Source organism: Mchenga conophoros, linkage group LG1, assembly GCF_057382185.1.
Source record: "Mchenga conophoros isolate Kocher_MC1m ecotype Shallow Benthic linkage group LG1, M_conophoros_male_GT1.1, whole genome shotgun sequence".
NCBI classification, from domain to species: domain Eukaryota; kingdom Metazoa; phylum Chordata; class Actinopteri; order Cichliformes; family Cichlidae; genus Mchenga; species Mchenga conophoros.
In genome coordinates this window covers 20211214-20239097 of record NC_140526.1, presented here as the reverse complement: position 1 = coordinate 20239097, position 27884 = coordinate 20211214, and the positions used below count along the sequence as shown (strand labels likewise).

Here is a 27884-nt window from a genome sequence, read left to right as displayed (position 1 = left end):
CCAGTATACAAAGCTTTGGTAAGAAACGACTTTTAACCGGGTTAATAAATCTACCGAACATGTATTTTGTTTGTTTGCTTGTTTTCGCGTGTCTCGGATAGAAATGCATGGCACAGACAAATCTAATGTGTTTCATTTTTATTTATTTTTTTCGAGGATCTCACACAGCCGATGTGTTTAGCCTTTTGTGATGGTGCAGTGGCGAAGATGGTAGATGAATGCTAGACCATATTTTATATTTTCCAGGGGCCTTTGACTTAAAGGTTAGAAAGGTTATGAAACCCCATGGGACCCGGCGTTTCTACAGATCCAATAGCATATATTCCTTTGAAGAGCCTATGAAAATCAAACTTCTTACATTGTATCCTATATGGCCAAGACCCAACTCCCCCCTTCCATCGCTCTCTTTCTCTCCCTCCCTCCCTCTCTGTCTGTCTCTCCCCCTTCTCTCCCTCCCTCTCTCTCTGCTGGTAAAATATATGGTGTGCTGTAACACGGCATTTCCTCAGCACTTGCCTTCCACAAGCCACGGTAGGCACTGATACCTGTTTTTAAGCAATGCGGCATCGCCTGTATAGCATGCCCCTCTTAGAAAAACAAGACAACTGCATCGCCCCTTCGAACAGCTCGCATTTTTGCAGTGTGAGAGGCAGTCTGCAGGAATCTCGAGGATTTGCGACGTGTCTGCTCTCTCGGGAAGAAGAGATTGTAAAAATGAATAGGTTGAAAACAGCGTGCGAGAGGAGTTAAAGGGGCTGCGAGATAATAAAAGAGTGTGGTGTAATTTGAGGCTTGTAGGAGGCAGATTTGAGCCAGTCAGTCGCCTAAAGCCTAACAATGCAAACTTCAGTTTACAAATTTATGCAAAGGCCTGATTGATATTACTCCATCAGCGACCATATTGAGTATAGTGTAGGCTAAATCAAAGGCAGAGCAGTCAGGCAGAGGCCTTGATGCTTTTAGGGCCTATGCATCACTGAAAAGAGAAAAAGGGGGAACTGACAGGGTCTGAAGCTTTTGTGTTACCACCATTCAATTGCGCCTCTCAGTGGGAAGGATAACTGTCCACGTGCCAGCCTCAATAGGCATACATCGATGAGTGGCATTGCAAATTCAACACAACCTGTGGCTATGACAGCCCGTGGATATGACAAAGAAAGGCAGAGGAGCTTAAAAATGCAAAATTCTCCGTAGATGCGGAGCACATGAAAGTGCTTGACCATATGAAGGACTGCAAGGAACAAAACTGTGCATTCAGAGGGCAGAGCCCCCCTCCCCCCAATAATCGTCACTAACGTGCTTGAACCGGCACTCTGTGATGGTTGTCAGAGACCCACGTGTAGCACTTGTCAGCTTTTAGAAATATTTACTTTAATGTGTTCAAATTAAATTACATTTACTTTATTTAACAGATCGGCTACCGTGCTCCCGTGTTACGCGTGCCCGCGCGTGTACGCCATGCACTCGGAATCCCAGACAAAGCACAAAGGGAAACAGAGGAAATGAGCAGGGGTGAAAGTATTTAAAGATGAAAGCTGCTATCGAGAAAAGTCATATAACTTTATAAAGAGATAACGACCATTATATTCCGAAGGATTTAGGGATTTAAGATGTTCATAGGCTGCAATATTAACAAGAGGAGTGTCAGTCATGTGTTCAGGCTATGGTAAACAGATATGAAAAGGGCATCAGGAAATTCTTAAGGAAACCGACTGAGCGAGCTTATGCTGTGAAAATATAAATAAAAATTGCGTGTGGACTCGAAGCTCAGGCTGAGACACAAAGGGAAACAACACAAATATTTTTTTTAACGACGAAAATTAAATTGATTTTTCTTTTTAGTGAAGATGTTAATGACACATTTAAAAGACGCCACACGCACGGCCCGCGGGTTCGATCCTCCGCTCAGTGACCCCAGCTGGGCTGATAATAGGCTAGAAAGACTGGAGCCCAGGTTACCCATCTTAACTGTAAATACAGACATTTAAAAACTTTTCAATATATTATTATTTTTCATAAAAAGGTACAACTTACTGATGCGGAATAATTTGAAATTTTGAGAAAATACAATTTTCTTAAAATCATGTTTGTTGTTCTTTTTCCCCTTTTCCCTCACTCAATAATCAATCGAATGTAACAGTTGAGCCTGCGCTGTTTACCGCTGCAGAACCCACGAGAGAGGCTGGTGTCCGGCTCCGTGTGTCTAGGGTGGATAGGGCAGCACAGCCAGGTGCAATGGGAGCGCCCTCTTATGTTCAGCCTGACCACTGGGATCAAGTAGCGCATCAGCTCTTTCATGGAAGCCAAGCGCCTGCGGACCCAGGGCTTTGCAAAAGCGCACCTTTGCCTTTGAGTCTGTGGTTGCATCTTAAAAACGGACTCGAATGTAAACGAGGCACGCAAACACGTTCAGGTTATCGCGTGGACAAAATAGGCGAGGGATTTCAACGTTGGAAATCACAGACATTTCAGTCAAACGTGTTTTTGTTTATTGTTTTTTTTTAACCGACCATTAAGGACACGAGATTCACTCCGAAAATTATCCTAGTTTTGAAATAGCCTCTGACTGACCGAGAGCGAAAAAGAACAACATGCCCAGCTCGGATCAAACCGAAATTTTGGCCTAATTAGCGGGGCGTCCTGCAGAAATCTGCTGATACACAACTTCAGAAAAGAGACAAATAAATAATCAAAAGTGCAGCTATTCCACTTCTAAATTAACTTTTTACAATCGTTTTGGATTGGGGACTATAAATGTAACATGCTTTGCACTCTACACATGATTTCCCACCATCATCCTTGAAGGATGTGTGCCACGTGCCTTGTGGACAGGGGAAAAACATCTTTTTGCAAACCTTTACTTATAACTATTTTATTTCCTCGGCTTTATTCTCTAAACCAGCAATTTAAAAAAAAGTAAACCTACACACGCCTGTGGCCTCTAGCTTTCTAGCCCCCCACCCTCCCCCTTTTTTCCCCTCCATTTTTGGCACCCCCAGAATGTTCCTGACTGGATGCAGCTGATCACTGTGGTGGATCTTTTGTTTATCAAAATCAAATGCAACGTTTGGACTCTTCTTTGGTGCTCTTTCACTTACACTCTTGCCCATCACATATCACATAGTGTGTTGGATCATTTTATTCATATTTCACATGCTTTCTAGATTTATTACAGTATTTTCATGGATCTATTTGTTTGCTTGTGTATTTTTTCTGTAATGTCTTATAAGGGGATATTCTACCTGCTGTTGTATTTGCTTGTTTATTTCATGTGATTTTATTTTTTATTAATTTTTTTTTTATATTGCTCTTTTATTTTAGGTTGTTAATCCAGTGCTTCTGAAATAAAATATTGATATTAAAAAATTCCCTTGGACAAATATGCCCTGCACGTTTCTTTTCTTTTTTAAACTCTTTTGAGATTGCATGCTACATCTGAAATATGTCTGTTGACAATGTAAAATTGTTTTTATTTTTTTAACCTACATGTTAACGATAGATACATACAAACCAGCAACACGGGGGTAAAGCTTACGTCATATTTCTGAATGCTACATGAAGTGTAAAAAAAAAGAGAACCTGCTTCCTGCTGCTGGTGTTGTGATTTTAGAGTTTGGGATAGAATAAATGACGAGCGACCGTCTGGTCAGTCTGCCTCATTTACATGAGAAAAAAGAAGGCATATCAATTCCTCTCTCTCATCCATTTACTCGCCCTGCCAGTACTGCCTTATTAATGATCAAATGCATTATTCAGAAACAGTTTTGACGTTTGGATTTTGGAAAGACGGTCGTGTTAACCCATAATTATTCTGTCAATATTCGAAAAATGTCGTAAAACATTAAAAAATCTCCGATGTTTTGCTGTCTTTGCTTGATTGTACAGATTATTTCCCCCTGACCACTGCGACTGAATCGCATCAAGAAACACACACACACACACACACACACACACACACACACACACACACACACACACACACACGTTCCCCCAAAAATCAGCGAGCGTGACTCCTTGTCTCACTCTCCCTGTTTCTCTGCCTCCTTCCCCTCTGTGCATGGTTTACATGAGCGTGTGTATCTGCGTGTGTGTATGTGTGTGGTGGTAGTGGGGGCATCACTCTGTCGCATCATATTTTATAGGCAGAAAATTAAAATAATACTAATACTAATAATAATAACAGTTGTTGTTGTTATTCTTGTTGTAATCGCCGTAGTGGCGAATTGCAAGTGTACAAATGTTTCACAAACCACTGTAAAAACAACAGCACAAAAGTGCGTGTGAGCAGTGATATTCTACAGCAGTCCAGCCTCATCACACCTCACCTCTTTCAAGTACACAAAATCATTTTCAGCCACTTTCTTTTAAACTAATGATTTATATTAGCGATTAACTCCACACACACACACACACACACACACACACACACACACACACACACACACACACACACACACACACACACACACACATAGATATACATATATGTTTTTCTCTTTTCGTATTTTTCTAAAGAAGATGTCAGGTTCTGCGCAGATCTAAACATCTTGCAAGTGTTGCCAGATAGAAATTCCAAATCAGAAATATATATTTGGAAAAAAATAAATAAAAGCGTCGAGGAAGAACACGCGTTGAGCTAAAAACAAAACATAAGGCAAAGGCTTGTGTAAATATTACAATCTACATAGTTTTAAGGACAAATGTGATAAATTTCGTATTTAATGTCGAGATCATTTTAAAGCAACGCACTGTTAACGGAGGAAGGAAATAAGCGCAGACTAGGCCTTCTGATAATGCATATTTCAGATCGGGGGATACAGTGAATAGTGGAGAAATCCTTAGAGCTGCTGTCACAGATACTGGGTGTGAGACAGGCGGGACTCGTGGGGTTTTACGCGCTTTAGAGAGGCTCACTGAAACAGAGGGATCCCAAATCAGAGCCATATGACCACTCCAGGCAACAGCTACTTTAGCTGATGGTAAACCGACCCAAAGAGAAGACTCGCAGATCCTCACAGCGCAAAACTTATTTAAATGCCACTTGGTGCTCGCTGAATTTTCAATCGAACGCGAGAAAGTTAGAGTTAATTTTCCTTGATGTAAAGAAATACCCCCTAACAACACAACGAGATAAAATATGACAGGTGGAAGCGACATGGAGGGCAAATACACAGATCCAGGACTGTCGCCAGAGGTCAAATCCAAATCCTGCGTCACCCGCAGCCTCTGGGACGCTGCACCATATTTCTGCAGACAATGGCCTGTGTCACACGGGACAGACACAGTTTCAAGTTTGCCTACCGTTGATTCACAAGAATAAAAACAGTAATAATCATCTGGCAGGAACAGTTGAATGCATAAATTTAAAAAAAGCACCAAGGGAGGACTTAGAGGACAGAGTTTGAAATAACAGAGTATCCACCAGGTTATATTATAAGGCTTTAAATATGCCAAATTAACCACACAATTGGTGATTATTGGAGTGAGAATTAATCAATTCAAATCAATGACAGTGAATAACAACACTGATGGCAATTCAAGAAAAATGATCCATAGCAGATATAATGCACAGGTGTAGCTCAATCTAAAGTGAACACAAAGACAGCTTTTGATTTGTCTTTATATATTCAGCGGCTATTCAGGACCTATTTACTACACCCAGTCAGCAGGCTGCGACTCAGACAAGTGAGAGAAGTGAAGACAGACAAGGTTGGGATCGTAGGGAATTTTGCATGGAAATCAACTACCCATATCATACCTCTCCACACAACGCCCTACTGATGCAGAGACAGCATCTGTGCTGCATCTAGTTAAGAAACAAAGCCAACAGGCTCATCCAAAACCCCACGCTATCAAACCTCCAGTACTGTGAAGAAGCCCTCTGGTTGTGTGAAAGCAATTTAAGCTGGTCAAAGCAACTGAGGCAGAATTATGGATGCTTAACCCCTATCAGCTCTCCTAAACCTCGTCTTGGTGGCAGGCAGCCCCACCTATATGCTGTGTGTGGTGAGTTGGAAGGGTTGTGGTCATGTTCTCTAAATACCTCAGCGGAGGTGAGTGTTCCTGAAGCCAATAAAAACCGGTGATTAATGGTGCTGTTCTTTTTTTTTTAGGTGTTAGCTTGTTAAGGGATTTAATAGCAAAGGTGTTTACTTTTTGCAGTGACAGAAAAATTACAGGAGCACAGGGCTAAGACCTTAAACCAGGAGGTCTGCACGAGCGTTATTGTCACCGGTGTCGTGTTACTACAATATATATGCAAATATATATGTATAATAATGCAATGAATGACCATAAAGATGGCTTATAAAAGCAATTCCTCAGAGGAAAATCAACTTCACAAGTTGAACTTTTCAACTTGGACTCGGAGCTGTCACGCAGACAGTCAGAAGCCTTGCATATGGCACAGGGATGATGCTCAGTAATGACACCTGTATCCCTGCTACTAGGAGCACGCATCTCACATGCCCTGCCATCGTGCTAAGATCACTTCTGTATTATGTATTTTAGCGCGTGTGCAGCAATCAACTGACCTCGTTGCTGTGACAGAAATGCCCTTTACCTAATTCAAGCACTTTTATTTTTGTTGTGTGTCTACTGCATATGTGACACTGGAGGTTTGGAGGGGTGGCAGGAAAGGGCTCTTTTACTTTTTACTGTGTTAAAAAACACACAGGCAGTAACACAAACAGTGACAAGAGAGTGACAGATGTGTTAGCAGCAAGCAGGAACAATGTAGTAACACTTCTAATTCTGTCAGATAAGTAGTTACTAAATCATTTGCAACGCTGTGCATCACTACAACTTTGTGGTGTTATCGGCTGAATCTGATCCACTTATACAGTTGTTTTGCTGCTTATAAGGGCAAAAAGATATCAACATGAAAAACTGTCTTTGAATTCCAAAAGGTCATACCTTCCCTGTGGTCAAATGAGCGACAGTGATGTGATATTCTGTTTCATAGCTTAGAGGATAAAATGAGTGCGTTGAATCACAGACACATATTAATTCACTTCATGACTGTTTGTAAATTAATCTTGGAATCACCAAGTTAGTCTCTGGCTCATATTAAGCTTGAACGTTACAATTAAAGGAAAGTTCAAGCTTATAATAAATCCTTTTACATTTCAATGACCAGTTTTAAACAACAGAAGTAAATCTTTGCATCTTTGAGTGGTCACTCAGTCCAGTCAACTGATTTCTGTACATTGGGGCTGTGAACTGTTTAAAAATTATTTTTAGATGCCAAAGTAAGCATGGATTGCTTTCCACAATGAAATGTTTAAAATGTCACAGAGTTACATCTCCCTTTCTTTTGTATTTTAAGAGTTCATTTGAATACATTCACTAAAAAAAACATAACCAGCATCTAAAGCAATGTATAACCCCCCACTTTTTCTACATATGTACTGCATTTTACTTTTACAGTTACAGATTAAAATGATTACTCTGTGTATATTTTATGTCTATATTTTTATCGACTGATTGCATTATTTTTTTTTAAATTGTCAACTAAACCATCACATCCTGACACAAGTTCCCTTGTTACTGCGAGGCTGATATTAACCCCTAACCCAAGCCAAAAAGAGCGAACAAGTAATGGCAGCTTCGGATTTACTACTGAGGATGTCACAATAGGCATCTATTGCAAAAGATGCCCCAATACGCTGTGTTTCTCTTAATGCTATGAGACAATTCCCAGAGCCACACGCCGACAAAGCGCACTCACATGCAATACAAAGCACGTAACAAGAATGGTAACCCGTGTCGCCTCTGTTTTCTGATCTTATATTTTTGATATGTTAAAATACATTTCCTCAGGAAGAAACGGGGAGAGAAAGTGGAAGGCGGTTTTCACATATGCTGTTTAGAATTGTAAATGTATTGCATAGGCCCCGCTGTCCAATTACATATATCTTTCATGTATGAAATCATGCATGTCTTTTTCTCTAAAAGGGGAGGGCTGGCACAAAGGGAGTAACCCCAACAGTAGCAGAACATTGTGCTGCCCACTTGAAAAATAAGGTCTAGTGTCGGAGCCCTGGAGCTGTGGAGCCCTGGGCAATAGCACAGCTCCATCAGCACACAGACCAGGGAGGGGAGTTGCTTTCCCCCAGACTGGAGCCCTTTCCACTCCTGACTCCTGCTGTATTATTGTTGCCCTATTTGTGAGGCAGCTGACCCTGTGGGTCCTAAATCAGACTTTATAGAAAATACATTTCAGATCACGTCCTTAATTAGGTCCGAGATGATAAATATTGTTTCATGAGCTTTCAAGTGTATTATTTTTGCCAGCACTAAAAATATCATTTAAAGATGCAGGAGAAGAAAAACATTTCCGTGTATTTCTTTTTATTTTTTTAAACAACAACTTGCTGTTAAGTATTCAATTTCAGTGACCCAAATTTTACTAAATGACTTTGAACTTTTCGAACAAATCTTTTTAACTCCTTTAAGACATAACTCATGCCACTCAGCGTGTCCTGTTGCTTTTATGTTTGCTCCAGTACAGTCACTTGATTACATAAACAAATTATATTCTCAATTTTGCTTGTTTTCAGAGTGCAAAGTAATACATTAATTTTTGGTTGACAAACCAAGATGAACATATTTGCCTTTTGCATGATGAAAAGGAAATTGTTTGCTACATATGTGCAAAACCTTAACCTCAATCTTTATTTTACATATGACGCTATTTGACTCATGCTATGCTGCTCAGCCAGAAGTTTGCTTATTATCTTATCAAGCAGAATAACTTAATATAGTCCAGATAACCTGGGATCAGGTCTTAATCAATGTGTGAAGCTACGTTGTCAGTGTTCTAAAAACAACAACAGGGAAACCCTTATGAAACTTGGAGGAAAGCTTCTTTTAAAGTCAATCAAAAAAAAGAAATGCTTATTTCGTTAGCCCAAAAAATGCATACATGCGTCACAAATGTGCCCCGTTGCATGTTTCTGATTCAAAACCATGTTGTATATCGTTTTTGCACAAACCTAGTCTCATGCAGTAAAAGACAATATACAAGCACCAATAAACACACACACACACACACACACACACACACACACACTCAGCGGTGACATTTTATCAGCCTGAAAATCACTTTTGTCCCTTTAAACTTCAAAACACACACATCTTGGAATATTTGCACATCCCATTACTGACAGGAATACTGATAACTGTAATCGAAAGCAAGAGAGGGTATACTGTAGGTGTGTCATAGTGTAAAAATAAAGTATATTTCCTGTCCACAGGCCTGTACATTTTCATATGATGGTCTGCAAGTTTATGTATCTGTACAGCATGCCTGTGTGACACATAACCACGCCACCAACGCTAAGCTCTGGCTGATCACTGGCCCAGTCAGCAAGGGGCTGGTGAAGAACCTAGGATAAGCATCTATCAACCAAACAACCACAATCTATTCCGATCCTCTAATCTGAGAGGAATAAACAGGTGAGCAGAGCATGAAAGCGGGGCATTTATCAGCCAGACTTTCCTTTACCCCAAATCTGAGGGAGAGCTAACCATGTGAGGGATACAGAGGGGACAAGTTAGCTTCAAAGCCCTGGAGAAGTTAAAGGGCTTTGGGTTTGGACAGCAGGAGCAAGGGGGACTTCACAGCCTTACCTGATGGGGTTTTTGGTCTGAGTTTCCAACACACAGAAGCCTCTCTGACTGTGTTTTCGTTTCAAGTGTCTGTTTGAAGTCAGCAGGCAGAAAGGTCACACCCTCTTGGTCACAGCAGGTTTGTCGAAGCAATGGTGGATGGCCAGACGCTATTGCTAATGTTCAGGCTTTCTTTCTTTGTATTCACAAAAATAATAAAGGAGAATGTAAAGCTATAGATCTGGTGCCTGGGCACCTGAAGAAGTTTTGGTGATTTACTCCTAGAATTCCAGGTATTTCCAGGGTTTTCCAAAGCTATACGTTTTTGGGATTTAGGGACTCCCGGGTCACAAGAAGAGCAATTCACAATGACGCCATCACCTGGAACGTGAAACAAAGAAGAAGAAGAAGAAAAAAGACAACATCAGAAGCATGTTTTGAACGCAATTAAAAATCACAACAACCATGAAAGAGTTCCAGTGCAGTCTTCTAAGAGCAGCGACAATATCTTTACCTCATCCCGGAAATATGAGCACACAATAAATGTCTTTCAAGAGAGAAAGACCAGAACAATATGACTTCCATCAAGACTTCAAAATTAATCAGCTCTTTTTAGAGTCAACAAAATTAATCTATAATTATTTGGATGCTACTACTGCAGGACAGCCTCTTACGACTTCAAGATTACATTTAATAGCAAATGAACTGCTGTGAGTAATTTCTGTTCTCATACCACTGAAGACTTTTAAAATGAAAAATGAAAAAGATTTCCTGAGAAACTTAATTTCCCTGTAACCGGAACAAGACATATTCCTGTAATAGCATATATAATTGCCTGTTCTGCAGAGGATCTCCAGTATACGACAACAAAGTCTCATAGACAGTACATATTTATTCAACTGTCAATTCCAGCAATGAAAAAAAGGAACATGTTAAAAAAAAACGCCTTTGAATTCCACATGGGCCTGGTTTGTGAAGCTGAGTAAATATGCTTGTCATATGTTCCAATAGTTCCACAGCGACAGAGATTTAGTTTGGGAATACAGGCGGGAGAGGCAGACAGCTTGTGATAACTGAATAGTTCTTTTGAAGCCGCTTCCATTTGGAAACATTGTGCGATTATTTTTACCTCTGTGGTTAGACTTGAGTTAAAGCCCATGTTTAATTGTTCCCAAGAGTTCTTAGTGTGGCGCTGATAAGGAGCTTGGGGAGCAACATTTAAAACTGCAACAAAAATAACTAGACTCTTGCTCATTGGCCACAGGTCTGATAGAGTGTCAACAGAGGATACACAAAGCAAAGAGAAAGAAATGAAGGTGCGAAGAGAAGAGAAAGAAAGGGAGACGGGGGCAGACATCTTGTGCGGTTATGATGGGCTTGCATTTGAAATGTTTTATCGGGGGTTTTTTTTGCTCCTGGTCTTGATTTTAATGTGCGGTCAGCCTTTCACGGCATCCAATCACTTCCATTTGAAATATCAAATCGAATAATAATCCTTTCGAGCCACCTTAAATCGAGAGTACACAGTGCGCTCCTTGCTAGGGAATAAATAAATTATTTTCATGACAGGATTTTGTCAGCGGTTACAGCAGTCAGAAAGCAGCGCTGTTAATTTGTCATCTCCCTCTTCCCCGCTCTCTCACTTCGTCCAACGCCACGACTTCCCGGTTTGTCAGGGCGACCTGTGGGAGTGTATGTGTCGGATCAATAGCCCACCCACAGCAGAGCCGCGGGCCATCCCTGACCTGGGCTATTGATTAGGCTTGGCTCAGCTGCCAATAGCAATGTGCTGGATGTGACACCAGGATAAGATGGGAGCTGAGGAAGGGGGATTCTGAATTGCCAGTGGCAGCCCCATAGCACACCGCAGATAAAAGTCAATTCCACTTAACCAAATCACTGACAACTAAATAGTTAGCACACAGAAGAATGCTATGAGTCTGTGATGGCAGCTGCTGGATGGCTGGGGATTTCCTAGCCCCTGACCTGTGTCGAAGAGCACAAAAGGCCAGGGCTGAAACACTGTGACACATGTTTGTCTGTCTTTCATTGTGGTTTCTCTTCACTCGGCAAGCTACACCTATGTCATTAATAAATCTGGAACATCTTTAATCAAGGGCTGATTACTGATAAAATACATTTAGACATTTAGTAAAAGTTACTATTTTCAGAAAATCCACAGTTAACTATAGCTTTGGGTCATTCTAGTAAACTATTTTAATTATAATGTTATTGTTTGTCGACAGTAAATTTAGTATTTGCCAAAGTTAAGCTATTAATTTACAATTTATTTGCAGTGGTTGTTATATATATGACATTGTAAGTAATACTGGTTCCAATAAGGAACACTTATAGTTTTTATACTTCTTAACAAAAAGTCATTAGATATTTAAAAGCAGGTAATAACCACAAGCTGTACAGATGTGCTTCATGAGCCTGCGTACATGGAAGCAATGCAGCTGTACTGATATTGTCAGACTCCTTTTGATCCATCTTGCTCCCGGTCATTACCAGCCCATATTAGAGTAGTTTACATGTCACTTTACCGGTCCTCGTGAATGTAATTCTGTGGCTACTGCCTCCATGTGCATTCAGCACCTATCTATGGCGCCATATCTCTTCCTGTAATTGCTGAGTGACAGAAAAGCAATACTGACCACTTCATTATAGGACAGCCAGACTGACTGGACACTGGCCTCTTTGCTCTAGGTCACTCTGGTCAGACTGACCTTATCTGCCCAGGTCGTCAGGGGTCAGTCACCCAGAATCTATGAGGACGTTACAAGACTTGCTGTGGGTCCCGTACAGCAAGGTCGCCTGACCCAGGCAGACTGCTTATATCACAGGTATTGATTGCAGATTGTCTACTTCAACTGACGCTAGCCTAATCTCCCGATAGTGGGGTCTCAGGGGCTTTAGTGTGAAGTTAAGTACTAAAAGTAACAAGAGGGAAGCTACTGGATACTAGTGATGGTATGCAAAAAATATGGGGAAAAAGTTTTATTTTTGCATTGCTGTTTGGGGATGAAGCTCTGCGAATGCCAATTTTATAGAGTAATGAATTAAGTAGGAAAATGCATTGTACAACTACAGTAGGGTAGTGTTGTAGCCTGTTCCTTCTTGCTGTCTGGTAAACAAACAGCATGCAGGAAAAAAAATCTGCTGTTTGATCTCAGTGTGCTTAATTTAAAATCTTTGTTCAAATCATTATTATTTCCAAAGAAAATGAACTAATCCACCTGCAAAAGTTAGCTGCAAGTCTTTCAGTTTGCCGTGTTTATCTACTACATATGGATGAAGATATATGACATTGTTAGTCAGCACCTATATGTGTATTTGCATGCATGTCTTTGGCAGCTTGTCTGTGTGAGACCCTTTATGTACATACTAAAGCATCCCTGATGCTCGTTAGATCCCGTCTCTCGGCAGCTGCTTGGCACCGTTCATATTAAATCACAATAATGGCAGATGAGCTCTTGCACTAGAGAGACAAGCATCTATTTGAAACTGCATTTTATTACACTTTGTTCCATTTAATCAAAAAAAACTATGTGAAAAGATAACCCGGTTTTAAAAATCCCAGATAAACAGCAACGATTGCATCTTTAAATAATAAATGATCTTCTGCCTCTTACAGACGGGAATATAACTGAAAATAATTGAAGACAACAATGTCCTATAAGAGCACCACTCGAGCACTGCTGATTCAGAATCCCTCATAACTTCAAACATTCAGTCATAAAGTATAGATAATCCGTAAAAGAACGGCATGCGTCTGTTTACAATTTCCTTCTAATTAAAGCTACAGGATAGGCTCTACCTTTGTTAAAGTTGATGTGTGTTTGTTAGACTTGCCAAAAAACTGTACCACTGGCAAATTAGGGGTGGAATACAAAACGAAACAAACAATAACACTCTAATATGATCTGCAGTCAAGGAATAAATATTTCACAATCTGTCTACATTTGACACACTTTCAGTTTGAGAACAAAGGATTCTGAAACAACAAATTGCCCAAACTTAGTCTTGAGACAATAACCTTTTTGACCTGAATTAATTCACACAATAGTCACTTCAGCCTGACTGGGTATGTAATTGGTCCTCAATTTGTTTAGAATTTAATGACATATTGTTACTTCTGTTGGTGATTAATCAAAAGGGAAAAAACCCCGAATCAGATCAATAAGTTAAACAAAATCCAATCATGACTGTAAGGCATGTAAAAAAAAAAAAGCATTAATTGGGCAAAAGATGACGGTATGCTACTTTATAACAGGGTGAACTGAAAGTAATGGAAAAATCAGGTAGGCAGGATGCTGATGAAGGTGATGCATTTCCATCTTCCTTCTATGAACCACGCCTGCAGTGTGCAAGTGTGTCTAAGAGGGATAAGGTAGTGCTTGATGATTAATCACTGGACATAATAAAGCTTCTCCCCATGAGCACACAGTCCAGCTGATTCTATGATATGATTGGGGCCGATTAAAAAAAAAAGAAATAATTATTCCTTACAGTGCATTCATAGTACACTCTAATGACATCTTCTGATTGGACCTTGCGGAGAAGATAATAAGGGCCGTCTTCAGAGTGGTCTCTAAGATTATTTCTTTAACTTCATGAAATGGGGCCACGGGCCTGGATGCTGCAGATTTGAGGATTAAGATAAGATGACCTTTCACATTATGTTGCCATGTATAAAAGATGAAGTTTACAGTGCCTCATTACATTAGGCCTTATCAATGGTTGGAGCCTCTGTGAAGTCCCTTTGAACATCACAATGGTTTTTTGAGGCTGGTTTACAACAGGCCTCTACCCCCCAGTGTGGGATTACACTGCCTGTGTGTGTGTTTGGGTTATGGTTTGTATAACAACTGTTAATGTTCTAAAACAATTCAAAAATACTATACAAGGTGTATATACATATATATATATATTAGGGGTACAACGATACTCGTATCGATATTGAACCGTTCGATACAGTGCTTTCGGTTCGGTACGCATATGTATCGAACAATACAAAATTTTTAATTTATTTGATCAACTTTTCTTCTGACGATGCTGTCTGTGTTGAGAGCTCAGTGGATCTGCGTTCGACTACTCTGCCTAGACTGCACTGTCGAGCGCAGATCCACTGAGCGCAGGCCAAGCTAGCAAGACAGATGCTAAGCTCGTTGCAACATGGCAAATTGAACCTTCCTCACCCTCATTCAGATCTGGCCTTTGGAACTATTTTGGTCTTCATGTGAAGTATGACCCTGAAGGTAAGCGCGTCATGGACAAAAGTAAAACAGTGTGTCGGATGTGCCACGCAATGCTCAATTACATGGGTGGGAACTACTGCGTTAGCAGTTAGCTCGTTAACGTGTTGACGCTGTCCAGCCCCACGCACCAGGCAATCCGCGGTAGCTCGTTAACGGAGATTTGCCCTGTTGTGGCGTTAACGTCATTTCAGATTAACGCTGACAGCACTAGTGAGAACAAAATGAATAGGACTGCACATTTACTCCGACAGCATCCTAGTGCAAAGACAAGTGGAAGCAGACAAAAACAACAAGCACGCATGCTACAAACTTTACCCGAGTCATTTAGACAGCCGTTAGCACACGATTCTCCTTATGGGGACCTGATATGTTTAATATGCTGCTGAGAATATAGCCCAGAAGAAGCTTATAGTATAGCTTTTATTTTGGAAAGAGCCCATTTCTCTGTAATAAACTCTCTTTTCCAAAGATGAGTGATTTCTCCATCAGATAGATTTATTTATTTTTTATTACTTTGTTGTTTCAGCAACATTAAATTTAAAAACTGTACGTTTGACTTAAAATATATATTTATAATTTTAATAAATGACAAATTAAAAAAGCATGAACATTTTTTTGAATCAAAAAAATATCAAACCGTGACACCAAAGTATCGAACCAAACCGAACCGTGAATTTTGTGTATCGTTGCACCCCTAAAAAAATAAAAAATAAAAAAAAAAAATAAATAAATAAATATATATATATATATATATATATATATATATATATATATATATATATATATATAATTAAATATAAAAAAAATTATATAAATTGTTTGAATATACAGTTTATGTCAAACAGTTCAGACCCAGCCTGTGAATGTTCATGCTAAGCTTTCAGGCTCAGACACTGAAAAAAAGAACAATGGAGAACATTTTTATTTCCACAGTTCTCCGAAATAATGTTGTCATTAGTGTTCAATGTTAACATCTAAGTGTCCAAGAAAAAAAAAAAAAGAAGGAAAAACTGGAAATGGAAGGCAAAATGTCACTTGTTTCAAATGCAAACCAGCATGTTTAAAACATCTTTTTGGATCAAGTGATATTATGTTGAAACTAGAACCTGCTGCTGAAAAAATGCTGTCACTTGTTTCCAGTCTCCAAAAAAGTGAAACTACATTTGAAACAAGTCAAGTGATGTCACCCTAATGGCAGATTTCTTTTCTCTTGTTGTTTTGAGGCTCGTAAGGACTCTGATGCTGAGCGACACTTCTGGATCCTTCATCTTCAGCAGAACCAGACTCTCTGCTGGTCGGGATGAAGAGCTATAGGCTTCAACAGGCAGCAGACTACTGGCCAACATCTCCAGGCTTCTTTGATGTGGGAGGCATTGCTTACCCCTATAACTTACAGCCCAGCTCTGCAGGGACTTATTTTTATAACCTCCATTATTTTCTATCATAAATATTCAAATCCAGATCTTAAATCCAGAGCTTAGTGAGGAGAATAGCCAAAAACAACATGCAGCTCTTCAGCTTCCCCTAGCTCTCGCTCTTCTATAGAAAATCATTATGAAGATTAATACAGAAATCAAACAGAATGCTGAGACGAGACTGCAGGACGCAGTAAAATAATGCACTCGAGATGGAATTTTTGGTCAAGGATCTCTGGCTTTTTTGTTCTTTGTTTGTTTGAGTATTTTGACACATTCTGCATTTCCTCCTTGTGGCTGTGAATTAATATTTTCAGCTTGAATATTAATCCTGATTCAGTAGTGGATTAGTTTGCCATTGTCCCCTCTGTGCTGAGCCCTAAATAAAGGCGCTGACATGGAGAGGAAATCTATACCTCTCTGCCCTGCAAACAAAGACCTCTGCACCCAGAGATAACACATGTCCCTGCAATGCAGACCCCCCCGCCTCCAACTACAACTCTACCCATGTGCTGGATCCTACCATCTCCCTCTCACTTTTCTTTCTCCTTCAACCCTCAATTCCACATTTCCCCTTCCTCTCACCACTCTCTTCCTCCCCGTCTCTTTCTCTCTCCCCCAGAAAAACTTTGCCATGGTAGATTTGCAAGGCAATTGTGCCCTTAAACCGCGCCTCTTCCTCAGCTTATACCATGCATTTTCCAGAATTTATCAAAGAATACAATGGGGTTATGCTTTCACCATTATTCTTCAGGCAAGAACAGTAATTTAAATGCACCAGTACTACTGAAGCAGGGCGCAGCCCTGCTGTCTCACTATGGAACAGAGAGAGATGAAAATGCGTTACAAAAAACGCACAGCATTACTTTGTTGACCTTTCCTGTTCTCATAGTTTACAAACAGCTGTGAAGCTCCTTCCTCTGGGCTCTTTGTACATCAGAGACTGGGACTGATGGAGGCACGCCATGCTTAAATGAAGGGCTTTTTCTAACTTGCCTCCGTTGTGGCTCACAAACACAATTTAACAAACACACATTTACTTTATTTTTGCCACCAAAGCAGTTGCCAAAGCGAAGGAGGAAATACATGCTGAAACAGATACTGCGTCCTTTTATGTATGTATACTGTGCATATCATAGCAGACAGTCTATTTAAAAACAAAAGGAAAAAAATCTAAACATACATAGATCTCAAAACACCCACCCACACATATTACGATTTATTTTCCCATCCGTTGCAGTCTCATCAGTGGGCAATTTTTAACCAGCGTTCCATTTTTACGGCGAACACAACTAAAGCTGTACTGTTATTTTTTTGATGCCACTAAATGTGTGCGCCACAGTTCATCTCAGACTTTGAATGAGCTCCAATACACTGTCCTCAATGACACTAATCAGCATGTAACTGCCAGTTCATAGGATGAGATGTATTGTGCACAGACACGTGTGTTTTATCATGCTATCGTGAAAGCAAACGGGAGCGTCGAGTACCATGTTTCAAACGGTGGTTCTACACATGTGCCCTGAGGCTGAATGCCAGGTGAATATTAACAGCGAGCTGCGTGAGGGGTAGAAGATGCATAGGACGCAGGATCACAAGGACACAAAGTTAGAGATGGAAAAAAAGGAAGAAGGAAGAAAAACAACAGAAGGATTGAGGTGGATGAGAAGTGAGGGGAACATAAAGGGAGCAATAATAAAGGAAAGTGGGACTGAAAACAGTAAAATATAACAAGAGGAGAAAAACGTGGACGACTGCAACAGACAGCTGGACATGGACTGGGCCGGTCTGCAGACCTGGTCAGACTGATGAGAACAGGCAGCAATAGTGATGCCATTATGTCGTTAATCAATCCACTGGTGTCTGCTTGTCTGGGTGGGCAGATACTCACAGTCTAGAAGGGGTTAATGGGAAATCAATGAGAGGGATGTGCTTATGAGCAGGACAAGGGGAAAGAGGGACAGGGGGTAGAGGCAGAAAGGCGGGGAGGGGGAGATAGGAACATTGTTTCCTGTGATAGCAGCAGTCTTCCCAGATGTTATCTGTCATTCAAAGAAACACTCTGGTGACCAGATGTTTAGGCTCATCGTGGTGGAGTGGGTACACATCCTAGTGGGGGATCAATATAGGTCAAGTACATGGTAATATTTATCACTACACTGCACACACACACACATACACACACACAAGGCGCTGATGTCTCTACAACACAGAGACTTGCGCTGTGAAGAAAACTATGCACTTGGAATAAAACAAAATAAAATAAAATAGAAAAGCGCAGCCTTCTGATATGTTTGTTTTTTTCAAGAGGCTATTTACTGTATCTGGTGTTTTTTCATTAATATGCTCCATATTGACCTGGATCAGCAATATCTCTTTCCTACGTCCATTAAAAGAAACAAAGGGAGGCGTTGATTTGGACAGAAAGGTAAAATAAATACAGCAAACATCAGCCAGGGTAGATCTCCAAAGGCCTGGAGGCATTTGGGGTGGTGGGTGGAGAGTTGGAAAGGGGGAACCCAGAGCAGGTCCCAGTGCAGTGAGGCTCTTTGTAGTTTGAGCAGTCTGAACTAGCCAGAGGCTTACTGCTCTAACCCATACCACTCAGAGAGACTGTTTGGGGGAATTACACCACAGAGTAATAATTAATCAAGTAAATGCTGAACTGCTTTGATTTGGATTACATTAACATATTATCAATAATGTATTAATCAAGTACAAATAAACACCTCTGCATAATAGCATACTTAAGTAACTACGCTTCCACGCTTAACTCAAAAAGTTTGGTGGCAATGAGGAAAACCACAGCAAACTACAGTGGAAGCAGCAGAGTCTCGCGGCTTTGGAAGCAACACCTCTTGGCACTTAACGGTCTTTGTTCATCAGCTTCCTTTTTCATCAGCGCATCAGCCATTTTCAAGAACTTTTACCAAGAGGTGAAAGAAAAATTATGAATTCATTTATTTACTCTTAACAATGTCAGAAGGCATCACGGGGAATAAATAAACACTGATGAAGCACTGAAAACACAATACACGTAATTTGTGCAAAGCTACTCCAGGTTTGATTCCAAAAGTAGCTGAGTGGATTGAGGAGAGAAAAAAAGCAAAGAAAAAACTTAGTCACTTTTATCATTTGCAGAGGAGTCGAATCAGCTCTGCTTTTGTATTTTCACTTAAATACATGTTCTGTTTTTCCCAGATAAGTTGTGTTGTTTAAAAGCATCCGTTCTCGCCTAACGCTTTGTTCATTGGGGGAACTTCATGCCCAGGGATTTTCTAAACACAATTCATCAAAGTGGAACGGCAGTCTTTTTTTCTGCATTCCTAATCCTTTTTGCTGCAGATGAGAGATTTGCTGTTCAGACTCATTAAGATTAAAGCGTTTTGCCAGAGTTATTTAAGAATGCAAAGTTCCATGTGAGACCTCTCAGAGTTCAGAACAGAAGAAAATCCTATTGACACGCTCGGTGCACTGGGGGCTGATCTTAGCCTATATTTCTATATTTGGTGTCAGTGATTGAGTGATAGCATGTGAAACAGTTTCCCCCGCTGCATTTGTGCTTTAGAGTTACAATCACTTTTCCGTTCTTATAATTAAAAGGTAACGGGTGAGCTCCTTTTTCTTCACTTGTAAAATTCATTTGGCTGCTTATGCACCTATAAAAACATGTGACTATACCATCTGGTTTTAATACGAATGTGTAGTTTATTGGCTTTGATAACTAAATATAAACTGGCAGACAAATTAGTTGTTTTGCGGTTAAGGGAAACAATACATTATGGTCATAGGCTGTAAATGTGCAGTTAACTAGGCAGTATTTAGCTTTCTGGTGTTATTTTGGCAGCAGAGTTTGGCTGGGGTGAAATTATCAGTCATCTGGTTGGACAGACAACAGTTAACGTTTAGCTGGAGGTGATGGCAGTCTTTTAGCTGAAAAAGAAATTATCATTGGATCGGACTGAGTGTTAGTCTTCTGCCTAAGGATTTTTAATATTAGCCTTTTTGGCCAGAGTCTCAGTAGTCTCTTGGCTGTGCTCTGAAGCTCCTTTCCCAAACTTTCCAACTCCAAGTGTCGCAATCTGGTTCCATTTTACAGCTGGCCTTGAGATTGTAACAGAGCTCCTTTCTCTCCCTCCTCAACCACATATTTAATCCCTGTGCTTATGTCAAACTTAATTACAGGACCTTGTACGAAAAAATAACAAGTGAGCCTTGTAGGGGTGAGAGAGAGAGAAAAGAAGAGTATTAAAAGAGGGATAGAAAAAGAGACACGGGGAGAATGTTAAGAGGTGTGAGGAGGAAAAAGGAACAACAAAGACATTTAATCTGTAGACTCAGCATGCTAAATGACCAAACAAAAAGCTTTGATCTCAAGTACCTCTTTTTAGTTGATGCTGGAACAGGCCCAATCTAAGTCAGCACAGGCATTTAATTCATGAGCTCTCAGTGGCCTAAAACACCCCCACCCCCCCAAAAAAACAATATGTGAACTAGCACAGTGCAAGCATAGTATCTGCTTTGCATCTACTGTATACATCTATAATGGATAACTGCTTTTCAAAGACGCACAGGCTGTAATGATAAGAAAGTGACCCGCGAGCGCCCACATTCATATCCTTTCAGTGAAAATCCAGCAAATTCTCCAGAAACCCCCCAAATCAAAAAAAAAGAAAAAAAATCATTAGACTGAGACAGTCATTCAGCTCGTGCACGTGTGCGTTTGTGCACCTAAAACTATTTACTCTGTAGAAGTGGAACAGCTGGGGAGAGAGATGTTTAGTCTGTCAGTTTAAAACTATTACCTCAAACTCTGAAAATATGAGCTGAGCCTGTCGTGCATCGACACAGGGAGACAGCACTGTGAAGAACAAACCTTTGAAAAGTCTAAATCAATTTTTGGGGGAGTAACATAACAAACGCTTCAGCGCAGTGAAGAAAAGGGGATCTCTTTTTTTTAACAGTTTGAAAAGCACATATTCATACAATCTTCATAAGGCAAAACAGCATAAATGCAGTATACATGAAGCCTTTTGAAAAGGAAGATGACAGTGCAGCAGAAAGGGAAGAGACACAGGGATACTCCTCAGAGATGCAGACAAAACAAACAGGAAGACCATCACTGCTACATACAGAGCTCCATACTGTTTCCCTACACCGTTCACACTCAACACACCTCACCACCCATCTACCCACCCGTCCACCCTTCGGGGCAGCCTACTGACTAAAGCCTTCCCAGACTGGACTTGAGTGGTCAAGCAATGGGCTACAGGAGGGAGAGAGTTTCCCATGCCACTGGTGCTGGAACTGGCGCGCCACCCGGAGGTATTTATAGCAGGCCAGCACTAAAGGGCCGGGAGAGAGGGCATGCTTGTTTTCCTTTCCATTCCCCAGGCACTTTCACCAGGCCTCACATGTGGGTGTTAAATATATATCCAAATACTGGGAGCAGCATTGTGGGGGCAGAGAACAGAAGGTAGTGGGCTCCATTGGAATTGGAGGGAGTTCGGGGTGGAGGGGTGCAGTGAGAGATGGAGAACTGAGAGAGAAGGATTGGGAAAACAAGTCTGATTTGTGGGGAAAGAAAGAAAGAAAGAAAGAAAGAAAGAAAGAAAGAAAGAAAGAAAGAAAGAAAGAAAGAAAGAAAGAAATTGGCTTTTGATGTAGTGAAATTGCAAAATGTGAACAGAAGAAAGGAAGACGAATAAGTTTGTGTGGGCTTCCAAACTCAAATGGGCCTTAGACACACAAGTAGGCTCACTGCCAGCTCCAGGATGCAGTCTACACCAAGACCAGGATCAGTAGTGGCTGAACTCAACACAGATTATATGTAGACTCCACAGCGGGGGGGATAGTGCAGACAAAATAAAGGGACAGTTGCAGGGAGGTGGAGTGGTCCTCCTGTTGTGGCTTCCTTAACTTCAAACAATATCTGGCTGCATCTACTATAGTGGAAATACTCTGATGTGTGTCTCTTTCTATCGCTCTCTCTCTCTCTCCTTCTGCATGGGAATTCCAGAGTGACATTATTACTATGATGAAAACAGACCCCATAAATACGGAGCACTATGATGAATATAACAGCGATTATGGGGGCAGCGATAATTAGATCAGGAAAGAAAAACTCATTGAAGTTTTCTCTGTTTTTGTGTTTGGGAATTCCTTTCAACCTTGTGTCTTAATGTATGAGGAATTACAGAGCCAACGGTAGCGTGGTAAACATGTGGGTCTCTATGAGGGCCTCTTGGGGCCTCTTCAGTGATCCTCTCTCCTGTTTTAGCTCTCTGCTCCCACTCACATCTTGGTAAAAGCCACCCTGCTGTCTGCTTTTTTAATGATGGTTTGGCCAACAAACAATTAATAGGCTGCCCCACAGATGCTGTTAAAAATGAAATAGCAGGAGCGCTCCCAAAAGAGGCTATCCAGCAACTGCTGCTATCTTTCCATCCAGGTTTACTCATCAGGTTTTAACCTCTTCAGCAGCTCTCTCTCACCTACACAGTCTCAGCTTAGATCTTTAAGCCCTAAGACTACAGCTTTAAAAACACCCTGACCTGAGCCTCTGTCCAAATCCCAAATGTACAGCAGCCATCCCACTAGCTGACTGCGTCAGAAAGATTCCACCATAGCCTCTGTTTTTTCATACTTGTGGGAAAATAGCAGTTCATGTTTCCTTGGATGCTTCACACATTCCTCACCCTGTCTTCACATTGCAGGGCCCCAGAGTAAGGGTATGGCCAGAGCCACTCGAGAGGAGGTGCTTGGCAAATAAGAGGTGTGGCTAAATGAAAATGGAAGGGAATTATTTGTGTTTATTTAGGAGGGAGTTGCTAGGCGATGGGAACTCAAATAGGCACTAATTACATTTCCCTGAGTTTGATGAGTATAACAGAACTTGGACAGGAACTTTGGAGCTCATTTAACTTCTCAGAACACAGCTGGGAATTATAGATAACAGAACATCTGGAAGTCACAAAAATACTTCTCTAGCGTCTAATCCAGACTAATTCAAAAGCTGCCACATCCTGCACTGAACGACAACCCAAAGCCAACTCAGTGACAGTTCCAATATTACAACTTTTGTAGTAAAAAACATAGACATCTCTGAATGACGTTTGAGTAATTTGGGCAAAGGTTCATGCTTTCTAGACCATACAGCAGCCTCTCCTTAAAATTGAGCGTTACACTGAAAGGTCACGGAAAAGTACCTCAAAGCACCGACAGTTTACATGAACTCACACACAGACTGTTGCACTATGCAGTAACACTCTGTGCTGCAAGTTCACATATTCGGCGCAAGTATCAAAAACACGACTACTTAAGTCCCGTAATGAAGCTGCAAAAAGCACAGCCAAAACACACAAAGCCACTGAGAGATGCGCACAAAGAATACTCTACTTGGCCACATTCGGGATTGGTCTCATCCCAAATTCCTGACCTCAAAATTTCAAGACAAAGGTAGCTGGTCTTGATTTATGCATGCTTCAACACAGAATGGAGAGAACAGGACATAGTAGGGAAGAAATTAATTTTGATCCTGAAAACATTATTAATGGTAATGTTTAAAACATCAAAGCCCTGGCTGACAGAGACACAGCATCTTCACTCTGACAAGCTGGAACAGATGAGCTCACTTGAGTCAGTCAAGGTGAGGCACGGGAGAAAATGTAATTTGTCTCTCAGTTGATTTTCATTGAGATTTTGTGGCGAGTATGTGGTTCAGAATAGGTCAAAATCGTGTAGCTTGGATATGTTCTGTGGAAGGACTGACCGTGATATAAAGGACAGTACCTTCCTCTCTGCCATTAAGCTTGTGTGTTTGTCTTTGTGCTATTAGTTGGCAATGGATACTCAGGAGCTGGTAGTTTCCTTTTAGACCAGCTGACTAAACCCACCCCATGCAGACCACCAGCTAGAACATATGAATCTCAAGTTCATAATGACTGACTGAGCCAGAGAAGAGACCATCCTCTTTCTGTGTGGACTTCTCACTTTAGCTTTGGGCAAAGGGATAAAGCTTCTCTTACTCCCACATGTTCATTTACCCCCCACCATCACACCAATTGAACCAGCGAGTCTGGGGGTAGTCACATTGATATTCAACGCGCATCTCCATCCCCCAGCCACAGCCATCCCCACTGGAAACATTATTTCATTACATGTATTATGCATTCAGCATAAGAGAGCTGGTGAATGTGCAGTGTGCAGATGCTTGTGTGTGGGTGCGGGCAGGCTCAGATGTTTCCCTCTATGTATACATGGTTGTGACATGCCTGTTGTAAAAAGAGTTTTAAAGAGGGTGTAAAAAGTTATAATGCCTCAGGGATGCAGCATTAATGGTACTTGGTTTACTTTGTGAGCACCAAGACAAAATATTTATTCCATACTATTTGTGTCAACATTAGAAAAAGTGATTTTGCAAGTTTTACAGTGTAGCGGGACAAAGTTCCCCGCAGAGACAGAATGAGTTTCCTCAGTTCATCTGAGTATGTGCACCCACATGTGAATGTATACTGTGCCTCATGCAGAGAAGGCGATAAAGAGATAGACAGAGAGAGCTGAGTGAAACAGGGGAAAGAGACCAGAAAGAGATGAAGATAGAGAGACAGACAGACAGATCTTTCATATGGCCCACTGCTCTTTGGGCCCTGATCCAGATGTCACCAGAACAGTTTTTATTTGTTAATGTCTTGTTTTAAAAGCCCCCTTAAAAGCGCCTGCCGCTTTTCCCTCAAGTCTTTAAGTGGCTCGACACAGTACACTCTTGTCTGATCCTAACTGGAATCAATTTGGAAAGAAACCATTTCACCTCTGATTAAGCACTGCTCTGTCTCTGCTGTGGCATGCTGACCTTTCCAGAGGTCTGTCTTATGCTGCTAGGAGGAGCCAACCAGATGATGTGCTAGGCTAATTACACTGATTGACGTCAGCAGGCCTGGCATGAAAGTGGCTTGTATTTGAACCTTCGGCCATTTGTCAGGACTCACAGTTGCATCTCTGTCGTGGGCTCTCAGTGTCACAAGTCCGATTCAACAGCTAATTTCATTTGTATAGTGCACTACTGTACACCCAGTCACTCTTTCTAAATCTCCCGTCACGTTTTTCCCTTTAATTTTCATACATGAATAATCCTTTTTGTCTGACACGAGAGGCAGTCAAAAGAGCGACACCTGCCTGTTCTCTTGTGATACAGTGAGCCTAGTGTTCCTGCCCCCCGTGTATGTTAAGCAAAACTTTAACTATGTTCAGTTTAGGGTCAAATATAGACTCACGCCAGGCCAGTAGGGCACCCATAAGCAACTGTGCCAAATTCCTTTTTGATTTCAGTGTCTTGGATGCGGCTGCCCTTGCACACCACCTCTCTGTGTGACCCATGTAATCGTCAAGCATTTCTCATCAATTCATCCCTCTCGCTCTTTTCTAAACTCCTGCTATGAAGCTGCAGTCCTGGCAGTGTAGTGCAGGTTGAACATCTGTGCGTATCACGGCCTTGTGTAACACATAAAACATGGAAGTCCCAAGAGCTATAAAATCTTGCAAACCCACAATGCTTTGAGAAGAGAGTTCAGAGGCAAGAAGTCCACCAGAGACCGGCCCTCAGTCCAAATTCCAAGCACTTTGCCTCATACACCCTGAGAAACGTTGCCTAAAGAGAGGCCTGATAGAGAGAAACCTCACCTCCAGTTCAAGCGGATTCCTCTGCCCTTTTATTTGCTCTCGTTTGGCTGCAGGGGGAACGTGCTCCACTCTGACCTGGGGGCACTCATCCAATCAGCTCGCTATCTGCTGCAAGGGCCTCCATAATAGTGACATTTTTCCACCTCGTCAATAAAGTGGTGAAAGCCACCCTCCACCCGCTACTTGACCATTTAACTTCTTCCTGAAAAGGCCCTTTCTTTCTGTCTGTCTCTGTGCCTGGCTGAAATCAATAAAAGCAGAGCAAGGAAAGAGGCCAATCCAGCAGCTGCATTAACTGGTGGTCTCAACGGCTGTACAAAGAGGATGGCTGGCAGAGAAAAGGAAACAGGAGAGCGGGCAGCTCAAGTCTTTCTCATTCATACAACACTGAGAGAAATCTGCTTATTACCAACACTCGGCGTTGTCGTCTGGTATGAACAAGGAGATTCTGAGAATGATGAATGAAAAAAATTCACTGCTACGCCATCCCACACGCACACCCTAAAAGTCATAAAACTGAATAAAAACTGAAAACCTGCATTTATTCACACAGACTGAAAGGTGACAATCATATGCAACAAAATTGACATATATATTAACACATATATAAACTCTGTAGTCTCTAATGATCATTGCTTGCCATGGCTCATTTAGTAGCTGCATTCACACATCACCACATGTCTGCAGTGATTGACATAATGGCATCAGAGTGAGAACAAAATGTCTTCCAATAAAGGAGCAGGAGGGAGAAAATGAGAGAGATGGGTTACATCTATGCCCGTGCTGAAATGAGTGCAGTGCTTTGTTTGGTTATGCTGTCTGAGCTGAAATTGATTTCTGTGAGAAGCATGCACCAAAGAGCCCCTGCATTCAGATGAAATAAATAACACACTCTCGTAGAGATGGGAGGGTATGTGGAAGAAGGAACAGAAGGTGAAAAATGGGATAGCGGAGGAGGGAAGAAACAAAGATGGATGAGGTCAAAATGAATTTACAGTAAAAGGGGGTAAAAGAAAGAAAGAAAGAAAGAAAGAGCTGAGATAAAAATGAAGGGAATGTCTAAAGGTGGTGGACTGAATGCCATGTCTTAAGTCTAGCACAGCATTGAAAAAGACACAGCCTGGAAGACATCTGGAGCGGAGGATAACAGCCACACACCACTCTCCGACCACAGACAACATGATGAGGGATTAAACTTCATTACAACATGTTATGGTAATGAATGGGCTGTGGCTAGTTGTGGATGTGTTAAGAGTAATTATCCTTCTCCAGCATATGTGTGAGTGACACTTGATTGCGAACGCCATGGATTCCCGTGATTATGATGAGCACACATGCACATACAGACAGTATGTGCATGTGTGCTCATCATAATCACGGGAATCCATGGTTAGTCAACTGGATATGGCCTAAAATATCCAAGAGGTCTTTTCCACATTGAACCAAACAGAAGCGAGCTAATTAAAATGCAATGCGGCAAGAATAATCTCTCACAATTAGTTTTAACACCATTCCTCAACAGAAGATGAACTTGGGCAGGCCCAGGCATTGTGGTCTGGGCCAGCGTTTGGGTATCTGGGTCCAGGGTTATTGCCAGAGAGGGAGGGGGACAGACAAAGCCGCACAACCCAGAGATGTGAGGTTGAATCTCGGTCACTTCGACTGCCTGTTCTTATGGCTGACAGATGTTAGTCTGATTCAACAAGATTTGCGACTCTGGAAAAAGTTACACCGCACTGTGCTCCCCGCTGCAAATTTTATTCTCTGTGCAATGAAACATCTCATACATCATCATTTAACAAGACATAAGCAAAAGCCCCTCCCTGGATTACAAAGTCACTGATAAACTATGCCACTTGAATCTACGGTTGCAATGCGCTGAAGTATTTAAGTGTTTGAGCTGGCCGGTCTAACAGTA

General features: G+C 41.3%; 1 protein-coding gene across 2 annotated transcripts in view; it reads right to left on the bottom strand.

Annotated features, from left to right (window-relative positions):
* The window catches only part of zfhx3b (zinc finger homeobox 3b), a 288437-nt gene that overhangs the window by 141213 nt on the left and 119340 nt on the right, over positions 1 to 27884 (bottom strand). For both annotated transcript variants that reach the window (XM_085269700.1, XM_085269704.1), the window contains one exon: positions 9634 to 9993. The gene's annotated coding sequence lies outside the window, so the exon portion shown is untranslated. The remainder of the gene's footprint in view (positions 1 to 9633; positions 9994 to 27884) is intronic.